This window comes from Ochotona curzoniae, unplaced genomic scaffold, assembly GCF_017591425.1.
Source record: "Ochotona curzoniae isolate NIBS_2020 unplaced genomic scaffold, NIBS_Ocur_1.0 contig_2321, whole genome shotgun sequence".
NCBI lineage: Eukaryota > Metazoa > Chordata > Mammalia > Lagomorpha > Ochotonidae > Ochotona > Ochotona curzoniae.
The window spans coordinates 9,287,837-9,302,477 of record NW_024465421.1 but is presented as its reverse complement, the minus strand read 5'-3'; the positions used below and the strand labels follow the sequence as shown (position 1 = coordinate 9,302,477).

The window sequence follows — 14,641 nt, the reverse complement described above, 5'->3', positions numbered from 1 at the left end:
TCCCAGCCTGCAGCAAGGGGATCCCCAGTTAGGAATCTCAGCTGGGTTTTTATTGGTATCAAACCCCTTAGCCTCCAAAGACGGCTGATGGTTTGTTGTTTTTTTTCTGTGTCTCTCAGGTTGCTGGAGGGGGGTTGGGAGCTGCATGCGGTGTGGTGTGGGGGTGCTGCACTGCAGGTGTGGCTGTGTAGAGTTCAGGTGTGAGTGCGTAAGTGAGTGCAGGTGTGTGTCTAGGTGTGAGTGCAGAGTGCAGGTGTGTGTCTAGCTGTGTCTGCCTAGGTGTGGCTGTGTAGTGCAGCTGTGTGTGTGTGTGTAGTGCAGGTGTGTGTGTGTGTGTTGCCTCAGGTGTTCCAGTGACTGTGTCCAGCTGCCTCCAAAGCCCCGCCCACCTCTCAGGGTGCCTGGGCCTGCATCTTCCCGCAGCGCTCAGAGGAAGCAGCACCGAGACACCTGAAGGACCCTTCAGACACCAGGGCCACAACACTGAGGGGAACCCAGCCTTGCCCAGTCCTCCCGGGTGACCCCCTGCCCTCTTTGCAGGCCTGGGATCCCCGCAATAACCTCAACAGGGGTGAGGCTGTGCCCTCCGCCTGGCCATGCCCCACCCACGGTCCTGGGCCACCCCTACTAGGTGGGTCCCTACTGGGTTCCGGGGCATTGATGGGCCAGGCTGGCTTCGAAGAGTCTCTGACCGCCCTCTGGCCTGGAGTCCCCCAATACCACCACATTTCCAGCTCACCCCCTCACTCCCACCACGCAAAGGGCTATAGGTCCCCTGCCCTGCCAAGGTCCCGTTTACAAGCTGTGCGGCTGTCCCAGGGCCTGGCCCCTCTCCTCCCTGGGGACATGGGACCCTCCACGTGCCAGGTAAGTAGCAAAACCCCTCCTGCCAAGGGCCAGGTCTCCCGGAAGGCCCCTCCCCCTCACTGCCCCCGGCCCAGCTGAAGCCCGAGGGGCCACAGGGGCCACCACCTCTCCCCTGCCGCAACTTCTCCTTCTGCCTTAGGCCTCTCCACACCCTGGTGTCTCCTGCAATAACAAGGAAGCGAAATTCCAACAGTCCACGTGCCCGCCAGGCCCTCTCTCTTCTCTTTCTCTCTTTTTCTCTGTTAAGATCCTGTTTGGGAGTTGGCTCCCTCGTCGTAGTATCTAGGATGTTAGCGTTGGGAAGGGACCGTAGCTTCGTAGCCCTGCCCGCCCTGGGTTTGCAGCCACCAGACTGGCCCCAGACAAACCCTGTCAGGCCACGGCCGCCACCGCCGCCGTTGGCTGGGTCGGGACCCTCTGCCCTTTCTAGGAGATGTGTTGGTCACAGATGTTTACCTCAGTTGATGTTACAGTCAAAGAAACAAACAAAAAATACTAGCAAAAAATAACACCGTAGACATGGAGATGTAGAAAACAAAAATACAAAAAAAAAAAAACTTAAAAAAAAAAACCTGTTTCCCCTTGCAGTTCTGTGAAAGTATACTCTGTGTGTGTGTATGTGTGTGTGTGTGTGTGCGTGTATGCTCACACCCTGGGCAGGCCAGGTTGTCCCCAACCTCTGTCCCAGCCCCCGTGTCACCCACACTGCCCCCTGCCCTTCGGTGCTCCCCAGAGATCCCTCTGAGCTGGCCTGTGGGATGTGGGGAGTCCCCTGGACAGGAGGCGGGCACAGAGCAGCTACAGGGTCTCCCATCAGGCCCGTGGGGCAGAGCTACCCCCCGCCAAAGCTGCCCGATGTGTCCTGAGCCCACGCTGTGGCTGCTGGGACAGTCCTGGCAGCTGGCTTCAGCATCCAGCTGGGGGCCTGGGGCGGGGGTCTGGGGGGCAGCCCAGGTCCCAGATACTTGTGTCTCGTCTTCCCCACCCCACGTGTTTGTAAATATCCTGACCTCCTTCGCCCACTCCCAGAAGATTTTTAAATGTCTTATTTACTTCTCTAATCATGACAATTGCTATAAAATAAACAAAAGTTTAGAAAAATCACTGCTGGCTGGCTGTTGTCTGTTTGGGCTGTGGGGTGACAGGACACATGGGGTCCCTGGGAAATGGAAGGCCTGACCCTGACAGGTGCTGTGCCGAGTCTGAGAGAAGCCCCGGATCGGGGCTGGAGGGTGGCAGGGAACCAGCTCCAGCTCGGAGCCCCTGGGACGGGCAGGAGACACTCACAGAAGCCCAGAGGGACAGAACACGCCAGTTGTTCCAGCTTCCACTCAGCCAACACTTAGCAAACACGTGGATGAACTGGGCTTCCTGCTGCTTCCCAGATCCACCAGAGGGATCTCCCGACTTCCCTTGCTCCGGATCCCTGCCGTGATGTCAACGTGTGTGTGTGTGTGTGTGTGTGTGTGTGTGTGTGCACGCGTGCGCGCCTCTTTCTCCACTCACACCGTAAGTTCTGTAGGAACAGTATGCGTGGGGGCACATCTGGCCAACCTGCAGTCCCTCCCCAGCCCCCACGCCAGCAGCAAGGTCTGGATGCGGTGATACAGTCTGTCAATGAGTGGATACATAGTGCTATTTGGTGGACAAGGATGCAGCTAACAAGAGAAGCAATCTCCATCACATTCCTGACACTTCAAGAGGAAAAACAGATGTTTTGTTTTTGTTGTTTTTTTTTTAAAGATTTATTTATTTTTTTTTAAATTTTTATTGGAAAGTCAGATATACAGAGAGGAGAGACAGAGAGGAAGATCTTCTGTCCGATGATTCACTCCCCAAGTGAGCGCAACGGCCAATGCTGATCTGAAGCCAGGAGCCTCTTCCGGGTCTCCCACGCGGGTGCAGGGTCCCAAAGCTTTGGGCCGTCCTCGACTGCTTTCCCGGGCCACAAGTAGGGAGCTGGATGGGAAGCGGGGCTGCCGGGATTAGAACCGGCGCCCACATGGGATCCCAGGCGTGCAAGGCAAGGACCTTAACCACTGCGCCACCGCGCCGGGCCCAAATCTTTTTTTTTTAATCACACTGTTATGGGGTAGAGGAAAAGCACATGTTAACTGCATGACTGGATCCCTAGTTATGCAGATACTGCCTGATTAGAAGTGGGGCCATGGCTTAGCGTGCTATTGCTCCATCTGCTAGCACTAGCATCCCATATGGGCACCAGTTCTTGTCCTGACTGCTCCACTTCCCATCCAGCTTTCTGTTTGTGCCCTGGGAAAGCAGCAGATGATCAAAACCTTGGGACCCTGCACCCACATGCGAGACCCAGAAGAAGCTCCTGGCTCCTGGTTTCGGAACTGCTCAGTTCTGGCCGTTGCAGCCAGTTGGGGAGTGAACCAGCAGATGGAAGATCTTTCTCTGTATCTCTCCTTCTTTCTGTAAATCTGACTTTCTAATTTAAAAAATTAATAACAATAAATCTTATAAAAAAGTAAACTAAGCTCGTGTTCCCTCCTGTGTCAACATGCCAGGACTCACCACCAGGGGGCCTCAGTTTGCCACCATCTGGTTTCTTTTGCCAGTTGCTGGGCGTGACCGCAAGGACACTGGGACACCAGCCTCCCCCACGCTACCCTAGAACCCAGGCAGCCTGCGTAACCTCTAGGTCGTTGCATTTACCCTGGGTCCCTGCCTACTTTGGGTGATGGAAAACGTTGTGGAGGGTGTTTCATGTCCTTGCCTGTGGTCAGACTAGACTAACTCATGCTCCAGTAGCACTGAATCTCAGCAGGTGACAGTTGTAATTTGGGACCTTTTTTGCCCCAAGATGCTCTGCAAGAAAGTTTTCCTGACCCCGCACCGATGCCAGCCACCGGAGCCAAGGCGAGATAAGCCACAATGGGAGAAGCTACCTCAAACGTCTCGTTACCTCCTCCCCCTGCTCAGCTTACATTCATTAGATGAGGAATCCCTCCTCTTCCTCTCTCAGAAACATCGAGACCCATACAACCCTCCAGTGTCTGGCCTGGGATGGACAGGTGGGCAAAAGAAGAAGCACTTCAGAAGTGCTCACAGTGCCACCCTAGCGAGTGGCACTTCAGGCCAAGGTGCAAACCCAGGAGCCAGAGTATGAGAAGACAGTGGCTTCCAGGGCAGGGGCCACGCAAGGACAGCCGGGAGGGGCTTGGAGACCCGGGCTGGCTCAGCCTCACCCTGAGATTCCCTAGAGAGACCATGAACCTGAAGGAAGCTTGATTTTTCCCTCCTGTGTATTGCGGGGGCTCAAGTCCATTTCAAGGTCAAAGCAAAACGGGGAGTAACTAGGTGATGGAGGGCTGAGGGCTCATTAATGTCACAGTAGGGACCACAGAGGCCAGCAGTAACAGGAGGCTAGTTCTGTCTTTTGAGCACCTACTCCCCTTTATTTAGGCAAAAGCACCCAAATTATCTTTGTGGTCTTCTGAATCTGTGTGGTTGAAGTGGGGCTGACTCCAGCCCTGAGCCCCAAGGGGTGACCAAGACCACGTGGCCTGAATGTAGCCATTTAGCATGTTCCATGACCCGCAGCCACTGGCTCCTGCAAGCTAAGCTGAGCAGCCCCTGGCTTGCCTACTTGCCTACTCCTATGAGGAAGGAAATTATTATATTTTAAATATTTGTTTAATCTTTTTTTAAAAAGATATATTTATTTTTATTGCAAAGTCAGAGGAGGAGAAACAGAGAGGGAGATCTTCTGTCCCATCATTCACTCCTCAAGTGAGCACAACGGCCGATGCTGTGCAAGTCCAAAGCCAGGAGCCCAGATCCTCTTCCGGGTCTCCCACACGGGGTCAGGGTCCCAAAGCTTTGGGCCGTGCTCGACAGCATTCCCAGGCCACAAGCAGGGAGCTGGGTGGGAAGTAGAGCAGTTGAGATATGAACTAGTGTCCATATAGGATCCTGCAGAATCGAAGACACGTATTTTAACCACTAGGCTATTGCATTGGGTCCATGCTTGAGGCCCTTGGGATGCCACTTCCCATATCGAAGGGCCTGGATTCTCTTGCTGGCAGCACTTCCGATTCCAGTCTCCTGATACACTCACCCTAGGAGGCAGCCAGGGACAGCTCAGGTCCCCTGAGTCCTGCTCTCCCTGTCTCAGACTGCCACTGCCGCTCCTCCCCCTCCTCCCTCTGGAGCCCTCTGACGTGACTTCCTGTCAGTCGGCTCCCAGCTGCAGGGATGGTGGCAGGACCGGAGGAGCGTTCCTCTCCTCACAGCACGCCTGTGGTGCCTGTCACACACCCTGGCATCCAGCCTGGGTGGCTTCAGGCCATCACCAAGGGCTCAGAAAGCTTGGGGCTAAGAAATTGATCTGCTCATGAACATGACCTTCCTGGAGAGTGGGGAGCAGGGGTCCTGCGTGGTACCCACGTGTGACCCCCGGATTGAGTCCCAGGCCTCTGGTCTCGGCCTCACCCAGCCCTGGCCATCACGCCCCTTTGGGAAGCAAACCAGCTGATGGAAAACGTGTGTGTGTGTGTGTGTGTGTGTGTGTGTGTGTGTACTGCCTTTCAAATAATCAAAATAAAAATGTCAACATCGAAACAAATGTGAATTATAATCTGAAACATCTTTTTTTTCAAAGATTTATTTATTTTTATGGCAAAGTCAGATATACAGAAAGGAGGAGAGACAGAGAGGAAGATCTTTCATCCATTGATTCACTCCCCAAGTGACCGCAACAGCCGGTGCTGCACTGATCTGAAACCAGGAGCCAGGAACCTCCTCCAGGTCTCCCACGCGGGTGCAGCGTCCCAAGGCTTTGGGCCGTCCTCAACGGCTTTCCCAGGCCACAAGCAGGGAGCTGGATGGGAAGCAGGGCTGCTGGGATTAGAACCAGCGCCCATATGGGATCCCGGGCGTTCAAGGTGAGGACTTGAACTGGCCATCGCACTGAGCCCGAAACATCTTTAAGGTAATGAAAAATACCCCTTTAAAAGCCTTAGCAAGCCTTACTGTAACATGCACATGCTGCTCAGAGCTGCACCATGTGGTAAGTTATAAGTATCTTCCCTTTCAGTAAAACAGAAACTTACTGTTTTCCTACGGTTAGCAATTTTCTGTCTTTGTTTCATTTCCTCAGAATATTCTATGCAATAATAATTGATAATCATGTGAAAAATATAAATAATTCAATGCCAAATTCAGCATCAGATGTTTATCTTTTAAATGTTGACTTTTTTTTTTAAAATACATTCTGTGTTGGGTAGGGATTTTTTGAAATTGTATTCATTTATTTTAGAGGTAGATAGGGAGAGAGTTCCCAGCCACTGGTTCAACCCTCCCCCCTCGCGCCCCCACCCCAGGTGTCTGCTGCGGCTGGGGCTGAGTCAGAAGCCAAGGACCCAATCCAGGTCTCCCTGTGGGTGGCAGGGACCCAAGGACTTGAACCTGCTGCCTCCCAGGGCACGCCTTCCCATCCAGTTCCCTGCTTGTTGGCCTGGGAAAGCAGTGGAGGACAGCCCAGAGCCTTGGGACCCTGCACCACATGGGAGACCCAGAAGCAGCTCCTGGCTCCTGGCTTTAGAGCGGCTCAATTCCAGTTGTTGCGGACACTTGGGGAATGAATCAATGAATGGAAAATCTTTCTGTCTCTCCTCTCTATAAATCTGCCTTTGCAATAAAAATAAATAAACCCTTAAAAAGAATCATTCCTTAGGATGCTCAGTTGGATTAAGTGGTTTATAAATTTCAACTTCCTGGGGAAAAAAAAAAAAAACCTTGTCTAGGGCCTGCTGCCCTGTTCCAGGACTGGTGGACAGCACCATCACAGAATCTCGCTCCCTTGGGGTCTTGTGCCCTAATGACCTTAGGATTGCCTCACATGGGTCACTTTCCCACTGCGGGAAGGGCACTCTCCAAGGGAGGGTGCATCATGAGTTAAAATGAATTGGGTGGCAGTTGGGGTGGGGCAGCATTGGGGGCAGGGTTTACAGCAGGTTTTATACCAAAAACTGAGCTATATGTTCTGTTTTTTTCATAACACAAATTTTCCATGTTTTGTTTTGTTTTTTTAAGCTCTCTCTCATCACTTTCTAAAACTCCTTCTAAGACATTTTTTAAAGTCTTGCATTCATCTCTAATCTGCTTTTGTAGCAGTCCTGACACCTGTTGCTACACAGCATGGCACTACCCGGACTGGCCCTTCCTCACACTCTCCTGCTGGTTTACTCTGCACGTAGCTGCCATGGCTGGAGCTGGGGCAGTCAAAATCTGGGAACCCGCAGCTTCTGGGTCTCCCATGTGACTGCAGGCGCCCAAGGACTTAAGCCAACTTCTGTTGCTTTCCTGAGCCATATGCAGGGAACTGGAGCAGATAGGACTTGAACTGGTGCCCATATGGGTGACAGAGCCGCACGTGGTGGCTTTATCCCATATGCCACAGCACGAGACCTAATAAACAATATTTTGGGAAAAAAAAGTGCTATGGAGTATTTTTTTTTTTAGAATGGTGTTTCGTATAATTTTATCTTAGGAGGCTCAGAATGAAGGCAGAAGAGTCAAAGGCAGGTGTATTTATAAGTGATTGTGTGGCCCCTCTTGCCCCGCTTCTGGGGGCGCAACTCGGCTAAGAGCAGGCTCCTCTGCGCCTTCTCCGCCTTGGCCACGAGGAAATGAGGCCTGCTGAGCTAAGCTCGCGGTGCCCTCCTCTCTCTCTCTTTTGCTTCTTTGTAGTGAAATTGTGCCCACGTGCTCACCCTGCCAGGCGTGGCTTTGGGAAACTGGAGCCAGAGAAGGGCAGAGGAGGCCCATCCCCCAACCCTACTCAGTAGCAGGTGTGCAAGGCTGCCCCACCCTGCCTGAGATGAGAGGCCCCCAGGAAGGCCCATGCCCTCCAGGATGGGGCTAGCACCACGAAACGGCTTGACCTTGGATGCAGGCATGGAATCCACCTGATAAGATGGTTGGGGAAACTGAGGCCCAGCGCAGGGCACAGTGCTGCTGACCCAGGATCACACAGCTACAAAGTAACCAGGCAGATTGTAACTGGGGAAGTGGGGGGAAGCTTCCAGTCACAGGACGTCGCCCCCTGCCCCCTCCACCCTCGGAATCCGGGAGGGCCTTCAGCCCTGCACCCTGCTCCGAGGCCACCACCACCCACTGCACCACCAGCTTCCCGAACCTGCCCCCGCATGAGTCACCCCCCCCCCCGCGGCCTCTGGGTGCATTTTGGGTTCGTCTTAGTCACCTCTTCTCCTAGTTGCCCCTCCCTCACCCCACCCCAGCTGTGGGAGCTGCAGGCGACAGCCATGGAGGGCTCAGTTCCCTGTGTGCAGGGCAGGCCTGGATGAAACGGCCGGGAGCTGGGGTCCTGCACTGTGGGCAGGTGGCTCGCCCCATCCCACCTTCTGGCAGAGCCGGCAGAGTTGCTGCCTATCGCCCCAGTGTTGGTCACAGCTGCTGCTCCCAAGGGCTTCCTGTTTCGAGCCCTTGGCCTTGGTGATGAAGACATTGCTGATTCCTCACCGTTCTGCAGGTGTGATCCCTGAGAACAGAGAGGGGCAGCTGGGATATGAACCTAGGCAGTCCCATCACCAGTGTGATGCTGTCCCAAGACCCAGAGCAAGGCCTGGGTTCTGCCCTGAGCCTGGAGCCCAGCCAAGCCAGAGCCCCAGAGAACAATGAGCTGGGCACCCAGCCTCACCCAACACAGAGAGCTCTGGGCCAGTCACTGAGCTGGTCAGCCACCACCTGCAGCTCCCCCGGGGCACCAGGCTGGCCGGGTGGCCGGCCCCTCCCCGGCAGTTCCCATTGCATGGAGCACCCTCTCTCCCTTCTCCCCACTGGACAGGACCTTTTGTGTAACTCACAAGAAGGGTCACCTCCTCTGGGAAGCCCTCAGGTAGGAGTCCCCACGGAGCCCCAGGGGCTCTCCCAGATTTGTCACTACCTTCCTTGCTGTTACCACAGGCCTCAGTTTACTCATCTGCAAAGTAGGGCCAATGATGCCTCCAGAGGCGTTGGAAGATAAAAAGATAAGCCAGGCTGCTGACAACGCATCTTACATTTTTATTTGCCAAATCTGGCATCCTGGTCATACGGCTGGATTTTTCTGTCGACTCCCAGCTGACTCCAGCTCCAACATGCACCATGAACTTGACATGGCATCAACCTCACTGGCTTCTAACTACTGTGTCCGTTGTCCTGGACCAACAGAGGCAGAAGGCTGCCTCTCACACATCTTGTTTTTGCTTTTTTAGATTTTATTTTTATTGGAAAGGTGGATTTACAAAGAGAAGGCAAGACAGAAAGAGAGAGGTCTTCTATCTGCTGGTTTACTCCCCAAATGGCCGCAATAGCTGGAGCTCAGCTCATCCGAAGCCAGGAGCCAGGAGCTTCTTTTGGGCCTCTCTTGTGAGTTCAGGATCCCAAGGACTTGGGCCATGCTCTCTGTTGCTTTTCCAGGCCACAAGCGGGGAGCTGGATGGGAAATGGTGCAGCTGGGACATGAACCAACATCCATATGGTATGCCAATGCTGGCAGGTGGATTGGTAGAGGATTATTCAATTGAGCCATTGTGCCAGTCCCACACATCCTGTTTGCTGATTGGAGTGGGGGACATGGGGTGCAGCTCCCTGCAGGGCTGATGGGTCTCTTGGGGAGGGTGTTAAGAACAGGCTGTGACTCCTCCAGGCATACCTGTTCATCACCATGGTAACAAGAACCCTCCCCCAGCGATCCAGCTGGTGTCAACCCCAACCCCAGGTCTTGGAGGCCTGGCTCGCAGCAGCACAGCTGGTGAAGCAGAGAAGCAGAGACCCGAACCAGGCATTCTGATGGGGAGGCCTCCCTGTGTTGCCCACTTGCAAGGCAGGTATGGTGTCAGAACCAGTGCAAGCTGCTTCCCCAGCCTGCCTCTGACCCTCACCTGCATGTCACTCCTTCCCGCCCATGGGTGGGGGGTGACAACACCATGGAGACAGATTCTAGGCAATATTTCGGTCAGCTTGAAGACCCCAAGGACGTACCACCCTCCCACAGTAACAACCACTGTACTTTTCTCCTACACTTGCCACAGGGCCAGCCCTGGGGCCAAGGGCCACTGGGGGTAGCTCCCGTGGCTGCATGACAAGGGGAGGGGAGAACCGCCTGGCCCGAGCGGGATCTGGCCCATTCTCGGCTCCCCGCTACACACATACACCTCCCCCCGACGCACAAACACACACACATACACTGTTACTTCCCACCTGCCCCACTGGCTGCGGTTTTTCTCGAGGCACTGAGACCTTCCTCCCCGTGTCTGCTGTTGCTCAGGCTCCTCCAGCCTCAGTTCTGAGGTCAGGTCCTCCTGAGCTCCCAGGAGAACCTGCAGAAGGATCTAGAAAGCCTTGAGCTCTCCCCACCCCAACAGACACATACACACACACACACCTCTTGGTTGTGTCCTCTGCACACCTTGCATGCTGGTTTGCTCACACACACACACAAGGGGCACCCAGTGATGGCTGAGTTACAGGCAAACAAGCAGTGTTGAGTGTAAGCAGGCATCCCGTGCCACCTTCGTTAACCCTGGCTGCCAACTAGTCAAATGTGAGGCTGGCTCTATCCGTAAAAACCAGAGCCTACCTTGCCTCTCCCTGTTTGCTCTCTTGCTGGCTGGAGACACCTGCTCTGCCTCCAGACCCCAATCCTTTGAACAAGCAGTGAGGCCTCAAACCTCACCCCCAACTGCTTGCGTTTAAGTGCAAGGCGTTGTTTGATGTTTGCAGTTACGAAGCTGCCACAAATTCACCGTCCTTGCCAAATCAAGCACATTCCAATCTGCCTGTTGTCCAGAGGGCCGAACGCAACTGCTGAGCAGTTAGCCAGGGGCAACCCAGACAGGCAGGCTATGACCCTCCTAGCAGCCTTGAGGGTCCCTGTAGTGAGCCAGGCAGGGCTGTGCAGAGCGACCTCTGAGGTCACAGATGCCTGGGTCTGCAAGGCCTTCCCACACGGGAGCTGGAGCTGCAGCGGCCACCGTGTGGTGCGGTCCCCCCCACACTCCCCGCAGCTGTGTGTGGGGGGGTGCTGAGTGTGACATTTCCTCTCCGGGGATGAGCCACAGCTGTGCTGGGCTGACAGGGAGGGAGGGAGAGAAGAGGAGGAGGAGGCGGTGGCCCCATCGCCCTTGCCAGCCGCCTGAGAGAGCTCCAGGTCCCAGCCCAAAGGACTCCAGCAAGCGCAGCTTCCCTCAGCACCAAGTCCCCTCCACGTCACTTTCCGCTTCAAGCCTCATTCCTCAGGATGGAGGCTCCTGTCTTCTCCACAGCACAGTGCAGAAGAAAGGACCACAAGTGGCCCCAAAGGAGCGGAGATCTGGGGTAACTGGGAAAACGTGGCTTGGGACAGAGGCATCGAAGCCCCAAGTGTCTGCATTTATGCCCTGACTCGGCCTCCCGTTCCAGCTGCCTGCTTGTGCACACCCTGGGAGGCTGGGAAATCCACAGAGAACAGCCCCATTTCACCATCTCAACAAACGGACAGACAACACTAGGGACTCACTTGGGCAGTGTGTAGTTCTCAGTGCAAACAAGCCCGGCCCTGAGCAGGGTGGCAGATAAATGCAGGAATCAAATGATAGTGGTGAGGTGGCTACATCTCCCAGCAGGCTGGAGTCCGTTCTAGATGGAGCCGGAAAGCTAGTGTGGTGGCCCCCATGCATTAGTGAGGCCAGCACCCCTAACGGGAGTATCTGTTTGAGTCCCAGCTGCCCTGCTTCCTCTCCAGCTCCCTGCGGAAGCATCTGGGAAGGCAGTACCTGATGGCCTACGTCCTTGGGCCCCTGCCACCCATGTGGGAGGCCTGGACCGAGTTCCAGTCTCCTGGTTTTGGCCTGACCCGATCCTGGCTGTGTCAGCCATCCGGGGAATGGACCAGCACAAGCAAGACCTACTTCTCTCCTTCCTCCCTCCCTCTATTACTTTTGTTTTCAAATAAATAATTTACGAAACAGATTTCAGTTAATTCTAGTGCTAGAATTAACGATATTGGAGTTTGCGTTTGTATGCAGAATGGGAAAGGCCTAACAAAACCGAGAGGTCATAGAATCAAAGACTCAACTACGTGAAAACAAGCACTTCTCGGTACCAACGGCTACAGGAGAGGGCTCGGGCCCCACAGCACCCCAGGATGCTGGCAGCTACCCCAGCTCTGAAAGCCGGTCAGGTGGCACCTGTCCGATGTTACAGGGTTTGTGAAATTCACAAGCAACTTTTTTTTTTTTTTAGCCAGACAAGTGGCAAACAGAAAATATATTTGCTCCTCATAAAATACAGAAGGAAAAGACGGTGACCACACCGAAAAGGGACAGGAACAGAGCAGAGAAGGGCAGCCTTGGCGCTTCTTAGGCGGACGCCCAGGGTCCAGGTGACCATCATCCCACTAACAAGGGATGCAAATGAAAGCAACAGCAAGGATGCGATTGTTACCCAACAGTTTGGCAAAAGACAAAAGCTTTTGGTAGCACTTTGAGTGGGAGAGGATGTGGGGAGCAGGCCCCGTGGGCTGGGGTGTCGGCACAGCCCTCCTCCGGAGGGGAATTCAGCAGTGTCTGTCTAATTCACACGTGCACACACAGTGCGACCCGCACGCTACCGCCAGGGAATCGTCCCACAGAAATCCTCCCACACCTACCAAGTGACTGGTGTGAGAGATGATTCATGGCAGCATTTCACACACACACACACAAAAAGACTTTGGAGACAATCTAAATACCCATCTCTGGAGACTTGGCTAGGTGTGGCCATACTGTGACGGAGAGGGCAGCTGTAAATCAGGAACAAGCAAGAGCCGTGGCATAGCAGCTGGAGCTGCCATCTGCAGCACATGGAAGACCCAGGAGAAGCTCCTGGTTCCTGGCTTCGGATTGGCTCAGCTCCGGCTGTTGCAGCTGCTTAGGGAGTAAACCAATGGACGGAAGATCTTCCTCTCTTTCCTTCCTTCTTTCTGTATATCTGCCTTTCCAATTAAAAAAAAAATACAAAGAGAGAGAATGAGAGCAAATGAGCAAGAGATCCCTTGTATCTGCTGCTTCATTCTTCCAAGTGGCTGCAACAGTCATGGCAGAAGTCAGGATTCCCTCCAGGAATTCCCAAGCATTCCCTGCAGGTTCCCAGGGGCTGGCAGGAGTCCAAGGACTTGGTCCACTATCTGCTGCTTTCACAGGCGCCTTTAGCAGAAAGCTGGATTGCTTTAATACTTAAAGCACAGCCAAGACTCAAGCCAGCTCTGTGTATGGATTGCCAACATCTCAAAGGCAGCTTAGCCTACTGCACCACATACAGGAGCTTCTCTTCCGGGTCCCCCACATGGGTACAGGGTTCCCAGGCCTTGGGCTGTCCTTCACTGCGTTCCCAGGCTACAAGCAGGGAGCTAGATTGGAAGTAGAGAAGCCAGGACTATAAACTGGCATCCATATGGGATGCCAGTGCTACCACAAAGAGGATTAGCCTTTTGAGCCACTGTACCAATCCTGAGGGTTTATTTCTGGTCTATTCTATTCCATTGATCTATATGTCTGTCTTCATGCCATACCGCTCTGTTTTGGTTACTGTAGCTTTGTGATAAATTTTAAATCAGGAAATAAAAATTTTCAACTTTGTTTTTTATTAAGACTGTTTCAGTTTAGGATCTTTTAGATTGTCCTATGAATCTTAGGATGAATTTTTCTATTTATTTTTTTAAAGATTTATCTGTTTTTATTGGAAAGGCAGATATACAGAGAAGAGGAGAGACAAAGAAGATCTTCCATCCAATGATTCACTCCCAAGTGGCTGCAACAGCCAGAACTGAGCTGATCCAAAGCCAGGAGCCAGGAGCTTCTTCCAGGTATCCCATGTGGGTACAGGGTCCCAAGGCTTTGGACTGTCTTCCACTTCTTTCCAAGGCCACAAGCAGGGAGCTGGATGGGAAGTAGAGCAGACAGGACACAAGCCGATGCCCATATGGGATCCCAGTGCGTGCAAGGCAAGGACTTTAGCTGCTAGGCCACTGAGCCAGGTGAGTGGCTATACTAGGCAGAGTTAAAGTTTTTTAAATGAATGTGATTTACAATACATATGTATATATTTGAAAGCCAGAGAGATGGCGTTCCTGGGTTGGAGTCTCAGTTCTCTCCCAGCTTCTAGTTTAAGCAGGCTCTGAGAGGTACCAGCTGATGGCTCAAGTCCTTCAGCTCCTGCTACCCAAGTGGGAAACCCGGATTCAGGTCCCTGCTTCCAACTTTGGTCCTGGCTATTCTGAGCAGTTGAGTGGTGGCATAGCAAGTTAAGCTAATGCTGGCACTGACAGTATTGCATACTGGAGTGCCAAGGCAAGCCCCAGCTCCTCCACTTCAATTCTGGCTTCCTGTACCTCAAAGGTGACAGGTGATGCATCAATAACTTGGGCCCCTTGAAGAGGAAACTTCATTGAGAGACCCTGATGAAGCTTCTAGAAGCTGGTGTTGACCTGGCTCGATCCTGGCTGTGGCAGGCATTTGGGAAGAGAGCCAGCAGATAGAAGATCATTCTCCTCTCTGACTTTCAAACTGGTGAAAAACAAATACATAGATTTTTAAAATTCTGTGTTATAAAGTCAATTCGACGAGATAGTGGGATGCAGAGGAATTGGGAGGAGACAAGAGTTCGGTGGTGGTCTCTCAAGGGGGGCAATTTTCAGCGGAGACTTGAAGGACAGAGCACGGGCCAGCTGGAGTTCCAGGCTCGTTGGCGAGAGCCAAGGCTGGCAGCAGGAACGAGCTTGCTGTGG

General features: G+C 53.4%; 1 long non-coding RNA gene across 1 annotated transcript; it reads left to right on the top strand.

Moving 5' to 3' along the window:
- The first annotated feature begins 273 nt into the window (after nucleotides 1–273).
- On the top strand, nucleotides 274–1,969 carry LOC121151995. Its single transcript, XR_005883212.1, has 2 exons — nucleotides 274–867; nucleotides 1,007–1,969. It is a non-coding gene; the product is annotated as an uncharacterized LOC121151995 (long non-coding RNA).
- The last annotated feature ends 12,672 nt before the right edge of the window (nucleotides 1,970–14,641 follow it).